The sequence below is a fragment of the Lepus europaeus genome, chromosome 23 (genome assembly GCF_033115175.1).
Source record: "Lepus europaeus isolate LE1 chromosome 23, mLepTim1.pri, whole genome shotgun sequence".
In the NCBI taxonomy this organism is placed as follows: Eukaryota; Metazoa; Chordata; class Mammalia; order Lagomorpha; family Leporidae; genus Lepus; species Lepus europaeus.
Window position 1 is genome coordinate 30,263,941 of NC_084849.1, and position 15,799 is coordinate 30,279,739.

Below are 15,799 nucleotides of genomic sequence, written 5' to 3' on the forward strand. Positions count from 1 at the left end.
TGAAACTCTCATTTTTTAAAGTAGAATATCTCAAAAGCAATACCAGACAGGCTTTTTATTGGACATTAAACAGTTATTTGGCAGGGCTGATGCTGTGCTGCAGTGGGCTAACACCCTGGCCTGAAGTGCCAGCATCACTTATGGGTGCTGGTTCAAGATCTGGCTGCTCCACTTTTGATTCAGCTCTCTGCTATGGCCTCGGAAAACAGTAAAAGATGGCCCAAATTCTTGGGCCACTGAACCCACAAGGGAGACACAGAAGAAGCTCCTAGCTCTTGGCTTCCGATTGGCACATCTCCAGCCATTACAGCCATTTGGGGAGTGAACCATCAGATGGAAGACCTCTCTCTGCCTTTCCTCTCTCTGTGTTACTCTGACTTTTGAATAAATAAATCTTTTAAAAATAAAGTTATTTGGCATATCACCTTTACTATAAAAATCACAGCTGAGCAAGGTTTCGGCTAAGGGAGATTACAGTGTACTGACCTCGTCCAGCTGGCAGCAGAACCCACCAGCACAGCCCCTTCTCTGTGATGACGCCACTCCACATGCCCACTGCTCTCCTGCATGCTGCTTTGGAGCTCTAGCCTTTTAGCTTGGACCAACCAACCGCTATTGGCTCTAATCACACCCACATCGTGCTGCAAAGCTCATGCATTGGGGAAAGGACTAACTGTTACAGACCCACTGGTGTGTGGGGACAGGGATGGCTGAGCACACCCTGGCACCTCCTGCTAAGAAGTGACACAAAGGGCCCCAGATCTCAGAGCTTGCCCTTTGTGTGTTTACAGCATCTCTTGGTTTGGTTTGAAGAGGTCATTGGTTATTCTGAGTTTTTGGTCCAGTGATCTGACAGCTACCAAGAAATTAATTCTCCCATTCCTTAATCAAGCATTTTAAACTTATTACCACTGTGTATTTCTACATCTTTGAATAATGATTACTTCCCTGAAGGAAACAGTGAGACACCAGGCAGGTTTTCTCTGGTAGGGTAAATCACACTTAGTAATATATGATTTGAATTAGATCATTTTCCATTTTGACTTAAAGATCCTACCAGTTTCTGCTTACTGCATTGTACTTCAGAACTCCTTCACATTAAATGTGACTAGTATGCATTCCCATACTTTGAAAGAGAGTATAAAAGCCATCTGACAGGGCCGGTGCCATGGCTCAATAGGCTAAGCCTCGACCTGTGGTGCCGGCACACCGGGTTCTAGTCCCAGTTGGGGTGCCAGATTCTGTCCTGCTTGCCCTTCTTCCAGGCCAGCTCTCTGCTGTGGCCCGGGAGTGCAGTGGAGGGTGGCCCAAGTCCTTGGGCCCCTGCACTGGCATGGGAGACCAGGAGAAGCACCTGGCTCCTGGCTTCAGATCAGGGTGGTGCACCAGCTGCAGCAGTCATTGGGGGGTGAACCAATGGAAAAAGGAATACCTTTCTCTCTCTCTCTCTCACTGTCCACTCTGCCTGTCAAAAAAAATCCATCTTACAGCTTTTAGTAAGACTTTCCATTTCCTTTTTGCAGCAAAGAAGCAAAATCAATTCAACACACCAGTATGAGAGGGGGAAAAAAAACTCAACAAATAAAGACAATATTCAAACCACAGCATTTAGTATATTTACATCCAGATCAACATCAATATTTATAATATATCAATAATTTTTATCAAATTTTCTCTGTTGGGAACCTTTATTAATATGTTCTGATTATTTACAACTGTACAAGCAAAGCACACTCCCAAAGTGCACATATTTGATACAGTATCAACTATTTGCATTTACAGGATTTTTCTGAAAAAGATCAACTGTTTAAGATCCTTAAGGTTTATTACCGAAACTACTGCTGATTCTTGTACTGTGGTATGCTTACTCAGTAAAACTAGCGACAAGAGATCCACATGGTAACGGAGTAACTGATCCACTCATGCCAACCTAGGTGTGAGTCTCCATGAACTCTAAGCTGTCTTATACAAAAGTTAAGGCAAAGCATTTTCTTTTCTTTTTTTTTTAACTTTTATTTAATACATATAAATTTCCAAAGTACAGCTTTTGGATTGCAGTGGCTCCCCCCCCACATAACTTCCCTCCCACCCTCAACAACCCCATCTCCTGCTCCCTCTCCCATTCCATTCACATCAAGATTTATTTTCAATTATCTTTATATACAGAAGATCAATTTAGTATATATTAAGTTAAGATTTCAACAGTTTGCACCCACACAGAAACACAAAGTGTAAAGTACTGTTTGAGTACTAGTTATACTGTTAATTCACATTGTACAACACATTAAGGCAGAGATCCTACATGGGGAGTAAGTGCACAGTGACTCCTGTTGACTTAACAATTGACACTCTTGTTTATGGTGTCAGTAATTACCCTAGGCTCTTGTCATGAGTAACCAAGGCTATGGAAGCCTTTTGGGTTTGTTGACTCTGATATTATTTAGACAAGGTCATAGTCAAAGTGGAAGTTCTCTCCTCCCTTCAGAGTAAAGCACCCCCTTAATTTTTTTTTTTACAGAGAGAGAGAGACAGAGAGAAAGGTCTTTCTTCACCATTGGTTCACCCTCCAATGGCCGCCGCGGCCGGCGCGCTGCAGCCAGCGCGCTGCGTGCGGCCGGCACACCGCGCTGATCCAATGGCACAAGCCAGGTGCTTATCCTGGTCTCCCATGGGGTTCAGGGCCCAAGAATTTGAGCCATCCTCCACTGCACTCCCTGGCCACAGCAGAGAGCTGGACTGGAAGAGGGGCAACTGTGACAGAATCCGGTGCCCCGACCGGGACTAGAACCCAGTGTGCCAGTGCTGTAAGGTGGAGGATTAGCCTATTGAGCCACGGCACTGGCCAGCACCCCGTTCTTTGATGGCCCATTCTTTACACTGGGATCTCACACACAGAGATCTTTCATTTAGTTTTTTTTTTTTTGTTTGCTTGTTTGTTTGCTTTGCCAGAGTATCTTGGCTTTCCATGCCTAAAATATTCTCATGGGCTCTTCAGCCAGATCTGAATGCCTTAAGGGCTGATTCTGAGGCGAGAGTGCTGTTTAGGACATCTAAGGCAAAGTTATTTTCAAGTTTAAGTACAATACAAATGTTTAAAGATTGGATGGAAATAATTTTTAAAAAACCTCAGTCTTGTTAAATAACATTTCATGGAATAAACTGTATGGTTGCATGTAGCAGGAAATATTTTAATGTCTGCTGCTTAGAACACTTAAAGAAAAATTTTAGGCATTTTAGAACAAAGTAATTTATATTTAAATTTATTATAAACTTAACTTTAGTGCATCCTTGTTCTTCAGAAGTGCAACACTTCTAGAAGTGAATCAATGAGACCCTCATCTTGGAGGTAAAAAAGAGCAACAATTTTTATCCTCCAGCAGCCAAAGAGGGTAATAAAACCACAAACACCATTCTCTCACAATTACATAACTTTTAAATCCATGTGCTGATACAGAGGTTCAGGAAGATATCCTCATGGAGTTAAGATGAGGACTCTGCAGAGAGAGTGCTTAGGGGTGGGGGAACATGGACAGAAATGTGCATGTAGCAGGTGCACTAGGCCAAAAGCCAGAGCAGCCAGCTCACAGGGATCAAAATCACTTCATGGTACAACATCCTGGCAACATGCCAGTGGCCAACAAAGTATATTTTTATTTAGGTTATATTCACAATGTGTTTTGAATTGATTTTAGGTAACAGACACTTGCAATTGAGGAGAGAAAATGGCTACTTGCTGGCAGGATGTCAAAACTCAAAGCTTTCAGGTTTCTTTAGGGTGCGTTCTGCAGGTTCTTTCTGCCCCCTGGATCCAAAAAGGCCTATATGTACATTTATGTATTTTTAAATGCTAGAATCACTTGCTAACAGTTTAGATGAAAGCACAGCTCCCATGCCAGTGTGTTGGCAACCTGACACTGCCAACCCTTTCCACCTCAAGGCCAAGGCCGCCCTTGTCAGCCCTCATCTTATGGAGAACCTCATCATTCCCACAAATCAAGCCTGAGAGACTTTCTGTGCCTCACTGTTCCCACAACTGCCCCTATTATAAATCAGGCAGACATCCTATGCCTCCTGGTGTCAGATATCTTCTCCAGCTGCTACAGCCCATACCCCACACCCCTTTGTTTGGGTGCTCCAATCTATCTCCCACCTATCTCCCACCTCCCTTGGTACAAGTTCCCTATAAAACCCAGCCCTACACCTGAACCCAGAGCACCTCTCTGAGCATACTCCTGGCAGTTCTTCACCCTAATAAAACTTTCTTTGCTCAGCATGGTCTTGGTTGTAGTTCTCAGTCAAGGTTGCAAACCCTAACAAGCATGTCTGAGAAAGCAGCAGCATGTTCTTGTGAAGCCTACGTTCTCAGAAGGGCTCAATGTTATTTTTGCTAGTAGATCATAAACTATCCTTAATCAGTACCTGAGGTCTCACTCTGTGTACTAGGAAGAAATTGTCTTCACTAAGAGTGCTCTGGCAGAAATCTTATTCTCCACAATCACAATCCTCAAGTCCAGGCTTGGGTACAAAGAGAAACCAGGTGGATATGGAAGGACACCAGTAGAAAAGATCTTTGAATGCTGAGAACCATGGGGATGTTTAAACAAAGCAGACAGAAATCTTCTTATTGCCTACAACAAATTAAGGAGACCAGGATGTTGATGCTTATGACTTTCAAAGGCAGACTGCAAATTCATATATATATTTTATATAAAATATAAACATTTCATAGTCTGCTGAACTTTATTTTATAAATGGACTGATTATACATGAGCCCCCCCATAACATTTAGTAAATAGCTCAGTTTTCTCATTCAGCAAGTCTTCTTTACATGTCAGGCACTAGACACTCTTCTAAGTATACAGGATGGAGCAGCAAAAAGACACACAAACAGGAAGGCTGCTTTTTTTTTTGACAGGCAGAGTGGATAGTGAGAGAGAGAGACAGAGAGAAAGGTCTTCCTTTTTGCCATTGGTTCACCCTCCAATGGCCGCTGCAGCCGGCACATCTCGCTGATCCAAAGCCAGGAGCCAGATGCTTCTCCTGTTCTCCCATGGGGTGCAGGGCCCAAGGATTTGGGCCATCCTCCACTGCCTTCCCCGGCCATAGCAGAGAGCTGGCCTGGAAGAGGGGCAACCAGGATAGAATCCAGTGCCCCAACCGGGACTAGAACCCAGTGTGCCAGTGCTGCAAGGTGGAGGATTAGCCTCTTAAGCCATGGTGCTGGCCCAGAAGGCTGCTTTTTAATAGGTCCCAGACTAGATATGAGAAAATGAATGAAAGCTCACACTGACGCCATAATAAGTGCTATATAAACATAAGTTTGGGATATTAAAAAGCTACTTTGAATACTCTGAACAAATAAATTCATTTCCTCCTAAAGTGTAGTATCCCCAAATGCTTGATATGACAGAAAATTTTATTTTGCTGAAAGGCAGAGTGACAGGAAAGGAGATTCGCATACATGAAGGAGGAGCAGAGAGAGAGAGAGAGAGAGAGAGAATTCCATTCACTGGTTCCCTCCCCTAAATGGCTGCAACAGTTGGGCCTGTGCCAGACTGAAGCTAGCAGTCAGGAACCCCACCTGGGTATTTCATGTGGGTGGCAAGGAGTCAAGTAATCGAGCCATTATCTGCTAATTCCTAGGCACAGGTTAGGAGATTGGATCAGAAAGAACACAGCTAGGATTCAAATTGGCACTCTGATATGGGATACAGGCATCATAAGTGATAGTTTAATGTGCTGTACCACAATGCCAGTCCCAGCAACTGAGTTTTATGTTTATGTTCTTGATGATTATTTCCTATTCCATTTTTGCATTGGAACCTGTGAACTAAACTGCAGTAGAAGGCAGAGACAAGTTTATTTTCCTGAGAACAAATGTAGGTTTCACTCAGACTTGTTCCTGGAGGATATTTAACACATCTCAGGTTTCTTTGCTTGACTTTTCTTCTAGATGTTCCAGTGTCTCAAGATTTTTGACGTATTAGTCTCCTTGTGCTCCCATCTCTGGATTGTCTGTTCCAAGCCTCTTGTTTCCTTGCCGCGGACCGGCTCTCGCGGAGTCACCGACCGAGGGAGAACGAGGGGCGAAGGGGCCAGGAGAATCAGGAATCGGCGGGGAAATGACAGACAGACACACACACTTTATGAGTATGCTGCTGCTGCAGTTTATTAGCGAGGAAACCAGAGTTTATATAGGGAAGCCTACATTACTGAAGACAAAAGAAATTCCAAGATTACAAAAACTTGTTAAGGTTAATGGGGTTACATGATTAACTTTACAAGGGACACAGGGAGACATTGTGGTGATGATTCGCAGTCCTACTTTTAAGAAAAGGTAAAGGTCAGGTTACTAGCTAACCTCTCATTAGGAGAACCTGGGACAGGGGAGTTATCAGATGGTGGTGCTTGTTAGCCCAAGTCCCATATATCACCTAAGTAAGATTGAATGTAGCTTTCCCATCCCCATGTTGCCTAAACCTTCTGATAACCCGGAATCTAAATCACACCTCAGCTCCCTAAAACTCACACCTCAGCTCCCTTTGTTTTATCTTGTCTAGGGTGTGCTGTTTTTTGTCAATGTTTAATGCCTCCTCGTAAATAGCCCTAGTGACTGGTGGGCCAAAGTCTAAAGTGTTTTTTGTTAATTCTTGTGAAATGCTTATTGGCACTATTTGATTCCCTTGTTTCTAATCATGGTGCACTTGTCCTGACGCACTACGTGGCATAACTACTAAATACAAATAAAGCAACTAAATCATGCATAATAAAATCACTATCAATGCTGCGACACATTGTTTTATTAACCAGCAGCAATCAGGTCTTCCACTTCTTATTACGTGAGTGAGCCGAAAGTCTTTACGACCGTTGGCTGCACAGGAACCGCTCGAGGCCCCACTCCACGGAGTTCCCACCTTGACCCTGCAGCCGTAGACCCCCCAACGCAACATTTTGCTACGCAGGTGTCACAACAGCTGTGGGTGTAGCATTTCCTCACCTATTAAAATCCTCCCACTGTCTCTAACTCTCCTCATTGTATAAGTGAAGCCATAGGATTTTCAGTTGATGCAGGAAAAGTGTTACACATGCTACCTTAGCATCCTCCATGTTATATCACTTATCACTTCCAGGTTTTGCATAACATGGGTAAGTTCCAGTGCCACAAAACAGCCCAACATAGACTGATCCACAAAGAACCCGCAGAAAAATCACATACCATTCACCTGAGATGTGCTTATTTGTGGATCAAGACACTAAGCATATTGCAAACCCTCAGCAGTGATGTCACTGTTGCATGCCAGAATCCTTTTAACAGAAAAATAAGACTCAAGGAGATGTTCTAATTCAAGCTGTTGAAAGCATGTATCTTCTTAGACAAATACTAAAATTACAGGAATTTCTACTCTCCAGGTCTTTATACTTCACCAACATTCATCAACTTCTCAAAGCTTGGTTTGCACTCTAAATTGCTTAACATCCATTGTAGTGTCATAGTAAATGTTACTATTGTCTGAAATTTTGTGACAGTGGGCATACTTGATGTGAGATTTCTAGTACATCTAGATCTGTATGACAGATTAGCATGGTGTCTTTAGAGTGACTGTTTAACTGCTTGTTTCCAAGAAAACAAGCATTCTACATGATATCCATAGTGACCAATACAAATCTGTGAAAATCAGGGCCAGCACTATGGTGCAAATATTGGGCCTCAACCTGCAATGCCAGCATCTTGTATGAGCATTCATTTGAGTCCTTACTGTTCCTCTTCTAATCCAACACCCTATAAATACATGTTGGAAAGCTGTGGAGTCATCACCCAAGTACCTGGGCCCCTTCATCAACATGGAAGACTTTGATGGAGTTCCAGGCTCCTGGATTTGTTCTGGCTCAGCCTCAGATACTGTGGCCATTTGGAGAGTAGACTAGTAGATGGAAGATCTCTCTCTCTCCTTCAACTATATATTTTCTCCTTCTCTGTCATTCAACCTTCATTTTTTTGAAGATTTATTTGTTTCTTTTGAATGTCAGAGTTACACAGAGAGAGGAAGAGGCAGACACAGTGGAGGAAATCTTACATCTGCTTATTCACTCCCTCCAGATGGCTACAATGGCTGGTGCTGGTTCAGGTTAAAGCCATGAGTCAGGAGATTCTTCCAGTCTCCATGTGAGTGGCTGGAGCTCAAACACTTGTGCCATCCTCTGGTGCTTTTTCCAGGCCATTAGCAGGGAGCTGGATTGGAAATGGAACAGACAAAACATAAATGTATAGGATGCCAGCATCACAGGTGGTGACTTTACCCATTACCCCACAAAGTCAGCCCTTCTGCCTTTCAAATAAATAAATAAATCTATTTTTTAAAAAATAAATCCTTAAGTATCTTCCTGATTGTGTCTGTGAAATCATCTAGCCAATAAATGCTACAGTGTGCTAGCACACTACAGTGAACAGGGACCCAGATACTAGGAACTGATCCTGTGCCCAGCATGTAGAATGTTTGGTAGGTTTTTTTTCTAAGTTCTTTTTTAAAATGTATTTATTTGAAACAGAGCTACAGAGAGATAGAAGAGACAAAGAGAGAGAGACCTTACTTCCACTGTTTCACTTAACAATGCCTGCAATATCCAGGGATGGGCCAAGCTGAAGCCAGAAGCCAGGAGCTTCATCCAGGTCTCCCACATGACTGGCAGGGGACCAAGTCCTTGGGCTATCTTCTTTTTTTAAGATTTATTTATTTTTATTTTAAAGTCAGGGTTACACACAGAGAAAAGGAGAGGCAGAGAGAGAGAGAGAGAGAGAGAGAGAGAGAGAGAGAGAGAGAGGTCTTCCATCCACTGGTTCACTCTCCAGTTGGCCACAATGGCCAGAGTTGCACCCATCTGAAACCAGGAGCCAGGAGCTTCTTGCAGGTCTTCCCACGTGGGTTCAGGAGCCCAAGGACTTAGGTCATTTTCCACTGCTTTCCCAGGCCATAGCAGAGAGCTTGATCAGAAGAGGAGCTTCCAGAATTCAAACCGGTGCCCATATGGGATGCCTGCACTGCAGGCAGTGGCTTCACCCACTATGCCACAGCGCTGGCCCCTGGGCCATCTTCTGATGCTTTCCAAGGCACACTAGTATTGAACTGGATCAGAGATGGAGCAGCCAAGTCTCAAACTGGCACCCACATGGGATGCTGGCATCACTGAAAGTGGCTTAACCCACTATGCCACAACAGTGCCCCCCAATGTTTTGAGAATGCTCCTGGGACAGCAAGTATTTGTCAAGGGGTTTTGTATGTGTCAGACACTACAGTACCTCAACATGTTACAAGTGTCCCTCATATTCTGAAACCTAGTCACTACTCCTCCAAACCTGTTTCCTCTGAGATTCAGTTTCTGAAAAGGACACTGTTGCCACAAGAGCCTATCCATCCTCCAGGTCACAAGGGATGCTGTGATGACAGCAGCTGTCGGCTAGCAATGAGTCATAGAAGACTTCAGCACTGGTTGGGGGTGCAAAAGAACATTTAAATTTTGTAGTGACCAGGAGTCTGGGGCCTGACCCCAGAGGAGAGAAGCAGCCTCTGTGCTACTGGGAGGAAACATCACAACATTTCCCTGCTGGGGCCCCAAGTTACAGAAAGATGCTGCTGCTCCCTTTTCTGAACCTCCAAATGACAGGTTTGTCAGCTGCAGTCTCCTCAGCCTTCCTGTGGCTCCCTTAACCCATATGAGTAAGCACAAGATCCAACAGACAGGTGCTAACAGTTCACTGGATTTGGAGTTTTACTGCATCATCACTATTGCTCATTAGAATCCAATTGACACATTTCAGTAATTTCTCTTTGTGGGACACTTGAAGAAAGTTTTCTCAGCAGTGCAATGTATAAACCCACTGAGAGTCATTCAGAGTTGGAGTGCTGAGAAGTCATTGGTGTTTAGCCCTACCCAAAAGGTAAGGATAAACCCTGGGATTTATGCCATTTATGTGTGTGTTTATCTATTCAAATATCCCCAAGATATCAAGCATTACAGTTATTAAAAATGTATCGGGTCCACTGCCTGCAATGATGACACCTTATATAGGCACTGCTTCATGTACTAACTGCTACACTTATTTCTCTTTTTTTAAAGATTTATTTACTTATTTGAAAGGCAGAGCTACAGAGAGGCAGAAACAGAAGGAAAAACAGGTCTTCCATCCATTGATTCACTCTCCAGATGGCTGCAACAGATAGAACTGAGCTGATCCGAAGCCAGGAGCTAGGAACTTTCTCCGGATCTCTCACTCAAGTGTAGCTGCCTGATGACTTGGGCCATCTTCTACTGCTTTCCCAGTCAGAGAGCAGGATCATAAGTGGAACAGCCAGGAATCAAACTGGCTTCCATATGGGATGCTGGTACTGTAGGTGGTGGCTTTATCTGCTACACCACAGCACCAGCCCCTTCTGCACTTCTGATCTAGTTCCCTGCTAATAGGCCTGAGAATGCAGTGAAAAATGACCCAAGGCTTTGGGCCTCTACACCCTTGTGGAGACCTAGATGGAGGTTAAGACTCCTGCTTTGGCCTGCGCCGTGGCTCACTAGGATAATCCTCCACCTGTGGTGCTGGTACTCCGGGTTCTAGTCCAGGTTGGGGGGCCGGATTCTGTCCCGGTTGCTCCTCTTCCAGTCCAGCTATCTGCTGTGGCACAGGAAGGCAGTGGAGGATGGCCCAAGTGCTTTGGCCCTGCACCTGCATGGGAGACCAGGAGGAAGCAACTGGCTTGGGAATGGCACAGCACACCACTGTACCTGCTATTTGGGGGGTGAATCAATGGAAGGAAGACCTTTCTCTCTGTCTCTCTCTCACTGTCTAACTCTGCCTGTCAAAAAAATAAAAAAGACTCCTGCTTCAACCTGTCCCATCACTAATATATTCTGTGTGTGTGTATGTATATGTTTGTAATTCTGCCCTTCAAATACACACACACACACACACACACACACACACACACACACATATATATATATATATATATATATATATATATATATATTATACATCAAGCTACTGCCTAAAAAAGAAAAGCACTCAAAATCAATGGCTTCCATTGTGGCACAGTGGGTTAACCTACCAGTTGTGATGCTAGAGTCCCATATCATAGTGCTAGATTAAATTCTAGATGATTGACATTTTACCCAGTTCCCTGCTGTTCCACCTGGGAAAGCAGCAGAAAATGGCCCAAATACTTGAGTCTCTGACATTCATGTGTCAGAACGAGTTGGTGTTCCTGTCTGATGGCTTCAGCTAAGTCCAGCTTGGTTTTTGTCATCATTTGAGATGGGAACCAATGGATGAAAGTTCTCTATCAGTATGCCTTTCAAATAAATCATTAAAAATAAAAGAATAAAATGCATGAATATTTAAGCTAAATGCTAGAAAACATTTGATTAAATTCAGCATCTAAGCTTTAAAAAAAACTGTTGGCAGAGAAGTAAAATATCAGAATTTTCTTATTATAATTAAAATTGTCTCTGAGGAGCCCATAATAATCAGTATAATTAAGAAAAGACAATGAAAGCTCTTTTCCTGGGAGTTTACCCTGACAAAGCTACCTCCTTCCATTCTATTTCTGCAACATTGTACTAAAACTGTAGTCAGGAAAATGAAACAACAAAATGGAAGCATTAGATAAATGGATCAATTTTTAAACAACAAAATTTTATTTTGTTTTTAGAAAACATTTATTTAATAAATACAAATTTTGAAAGTACAACTTTCGGATTATAGCAGTTTTTCTCCCCATAACCACCCTCCCATCTGTAAACCATCCCATCTCCTACTCCCTCTCCCATCCCATTTTTCATTGATTCATTTTTAATTATCTTTATATACAGAAGATCAACTTAGCATATACTAAGGAAAGATTTCAACAGATTGCACCCACACAGACATACAAAGTGTAAAGTACTGTTTGAATACTAGTTTTACCATTAATTCACATAATATAACACATTAAGGACAGACATCCTACATGGGAAGTAAGTGCACAGTAACTCCTGTTGTTGATTTAACAATTGGCATTCTTATTTATGATGTCAGCTCTTGTCATGAGCTGCCAAGGCTATGGAAACCTCTTGAGTAAACAAACTCTGACATTATTTAGACAAGACCGTAATCAAAGTGGAAGCTACCTCCTCCATTCAGAGAAAGGTACCTCCTTCTTTGATGGCCCATTCTTTCCACAGGAATTTCACTCACAGAGATCTTTCATTTAAGTTATTTTTGCCTCAGTGTCATGCCTGAGAAACTCTCATGGGCTTTTTAGCCAGCTCTAAATGCCTTAAGGGCTGATTCTGAGGCCAGAATGCTGTTTAGGGCATTTGTGATTCTATGAGTCTGCTGTGTATCCTGCTTCCCATGTTGGACCATTCTCTCCTTTTTAATTCTATCAATTATTATTAAGAGGCACTGATCTTATTTCTGTGATCCCTTTGACAATTAATCCTATCTTTATGATCAACTGTTAATTTAAACTGATCACTTTGACTAGTAAGATGGCCATGGTACATGTCAACTTAATGGGATTTGGAGCCTCATGTCATGTTTCTGGCTCTACCATTAGGGGTAAGTCCGAGTAAGCATGTGCTGAACTGTACAACTTCTCCATCTCTTATTCCCACTCTTATTTTTAACAAGGGTCAATTTTCAGTTGAATTTAAACACCTAAGAATAATTGTATGTTAATTAAAGAGTTTGATCAATGGTGTTAAATAGAAAAAGGAAATACTAAAAAGAATAAAATAGTAAGCTATTCCTCAACAGTCAGGACAAGGGCTAATCAAATCATTGTTTCTCATAGTGTCAGTTTCACTTGTACAGGCTTCCTTTTAGGTGCTCAGTTAATTGTCACAGATCAGGGAGAACATATATTTGTCCCTTTGAGACTGGCTTATATTCTCTAATAATTTGATGGTGTTGGATAGTAGGCTTAGATCTTTAATCCAGGTTGAGTGGACTTTTGTGTAAGATAAGGGTCTTGCTTCATACTTCTGCATGTGGAAATCCAGTTTTCCAAGCACCATTTATTGAATAGACTGTCCTTGCTCCAAGAATTGGTTTTAGCTCTTTGATCAAATATAAGTTGGTTGTGGATGTTTGGATTGATTTCTGGTGTTTCTATTCTGTTCCACTGGTCTATCCATCTGTTTCTGTACCAGTACCATGCTGTTTTGATTATAACTGCTGTGTAGTATGTCTTGAAATCTGGTATTGTGATGCCTCTGGCTCTGTTTTTGTTATACAAGATTGCTTTAGCTATTCGAGGTCTCCTGGGCCTCCATATGAATTTCAGCATCATTTTTTCCAGATCTGAGAAGAATGTCTTTGGTATTTTGATTGGCAGCAGATTGAATGTATAAATTGCTTTTGGGAGAATGGACATTTTGAAGATATTGATTCTTCTAATCCATGAAGATGGAAGATTTTTTTCATTTTTTGGTACCCTCTTCTATTCTTTCTTTAAAAGTTTTGTAATTCTCATCATATAGATCTCTAACATCCTTAGTTAATTTTATTTCAAGGTATTTGATTTTTTTGTAGCTATTGTGAATGGGATTGATCTTAGAAGTTCTTTCTCAGCTGTGATATTGTCTGTGTATACAAAGGCTGTTGATTTTTCTGCACTGATTTTATATCCTGCTACTTTGCCAAACTCTTCTATGAGTTCCAATAGTCTCAGTGGAGTTCTTTGGATCCCCTAAATAAAGAATCATATTATCTGCAAAGAGGGATGGTTTGACTTCTTCCTTCTCAATTTGTATCCCTGTAATTTTTTTTTCTTGCTGAATGGCTCTGACAAAATCTTCCAGTACTATATTTAATAGCAATGGTGAGAGTGGGCATTTCTGTCTGATACCACATCTCAGTGGATATGCTTCCAACTTTTCCCCATTCAATATGATGCTGGCTGTGGGTTTTTCATAAATTGCCTTGATTGTCTTGAGGAATGTTCCTTCTATACCCAATTAAACAACAAAATTTTCAATATATGTGATTGACTCTACAATCTACAGAGATAATCCAAAACAAACTATAAACTGATAAGAGAATTAAGTGATATTAGTGAGTACAAGATCAATATATATCAACTGGCTTACCATGTAGCAGCAGGAAAAAATAGAAAGCCATTTTAAAGGATAACATACAGACTAGAAAACTTCTATAGAGTATCTCTAAATATTTTTCAAATCATTAAAAAAGTCAAAATGTCCTAAAATAAAGTTAATTCAAAAACATGAAGAAAATGAAAAGCTTAGAATTCATTAAATTTTGAGTAAATTTCATCTCTTGTAAAGGAGTTTATTGGAAGCTCCAGGTCATAAGATCCCAAAAGAATCACAGACATGGGAAGGTGGGAGAGATCCCCAATCTCATGTGGTTGAGTTATCAGGAAAGTGATAGCAGCCCCTGTTCTTAGAACTAGGCTCCAGGAGGGAGAGCACCTCCAGACCTGAGCCCAAGACTCAACCCTCACTACCCCAATCAGCACAGCCTGGATGAATGGCACCCCTTTTCCCCACCCCTCACAGAAATGTAGTAGATATGACTCTGATTGGCTGCATCTTCTCTGACATGATGCCTGCTCACTGGCTCAGCAAACTGTCCAATCAGACACACTGGATCAACAATGAAGAGCAACATGAGGTCTTTTTCTTCATGCTGCTAAATACAGCTTCTCCAGTCTGCTGCTTAAGGGGGTTCCATGAGGCTCAGTCTTTGTCATCTGTGAAGTTCTCTCACTACAAGAGCCATCAGAAGGATGCCTGGACAGCTCAGAATCTGGAGTATGGTGAGTTTGTGGGGTTAGTTGCCTCCTGCTTGCAGGATGGCAGCTGGCATGGGACACTGGATATCTTCTCTCTTTTTTTTTCTTTTAATTAGTATTTATTTTATACTGAGTTTATTCCCGAGCCATAAGTTTTTGCTTCTTTAGTTTCTTCTGGGATATCTTTTTCTTCTGTGCCACCTCCTCTTCTGGCTTAGGAACAATCTGTTCCTTCTCAGTGAGGATCATCTCAATGTGGCACGGGGAGTTCATGTACGGGTTGATCCGGCCGTGGGCTCTGTAGGTCCAGTGGCACAATCTTGGGGGCCTTGTTCACCTGGATGTGCTCAATGACCAGAGAATCTACATCCAAACCCTTCAGCTCAGCATTACTCTCTGCATTTTTAAGCATGTGCAGCAGAAACTTGGCACTTTTTTTGGGCCAACAACCCTGGGTCCAACCCCACTGCTTGGCCTGGGCACATCTACCAACTCCACCATTGTACCAACGGAATGGCACACACTGCTTCTTTAATGTGATGTCTTTCATGTATTTGGTGGCTTTTTGGATATGCATACCCTTGATGGCCTGGGCAGTTTCTCGAGTGTTCTTAAAGTGAACACGAAGATTTGAGCCTCTTGATTTGCATGATTTTGTGGGGTTTTCTGGGTCCAGTGAGTAGCGAACTATTTTCGCAGGTCACCTAAGGCTGCTTACAGGAAGTTGGATATCTTCTCATTCCTGAATGTGGTGACTTTGGCTCATCCCTAGAGCTCTGCATTTTTCCAAATTGTGTGGTTAGAATGCACAGGTTCTCAGGCAGAATCCAGACTTCATGCATGGAATTTTGGGGAGAAGCCATGATGTGTGGGATCCCCTGTCCCTTGTTTCTTCCCCTGGATGATGTAATTCCCCTCAGTTAGGAAACAGGTCACTAAATCCACAACCCAGTCCTCTTGGCACAGCTCTTCCTAAGGGTGTGTGGCTCTCATGCTGTGGTTGCTGGATA

The 15,799-nt window shown here is 42.3% G+C and overlaps 1 pseudogene; it reads right to left on the bottom strand.

Moving 5' to 3' along the window:
- Positions 1–14,891: 14,891 nt before the first annotated feature.
- LOC133751993 (large ribosomal subunit protein uL22-like) lies at positions 14,892–15,504 on the bottom strand (annotated as a pseudogene).
- Positions 15,505–15,799: the final 295 nt, after the last annotated feature.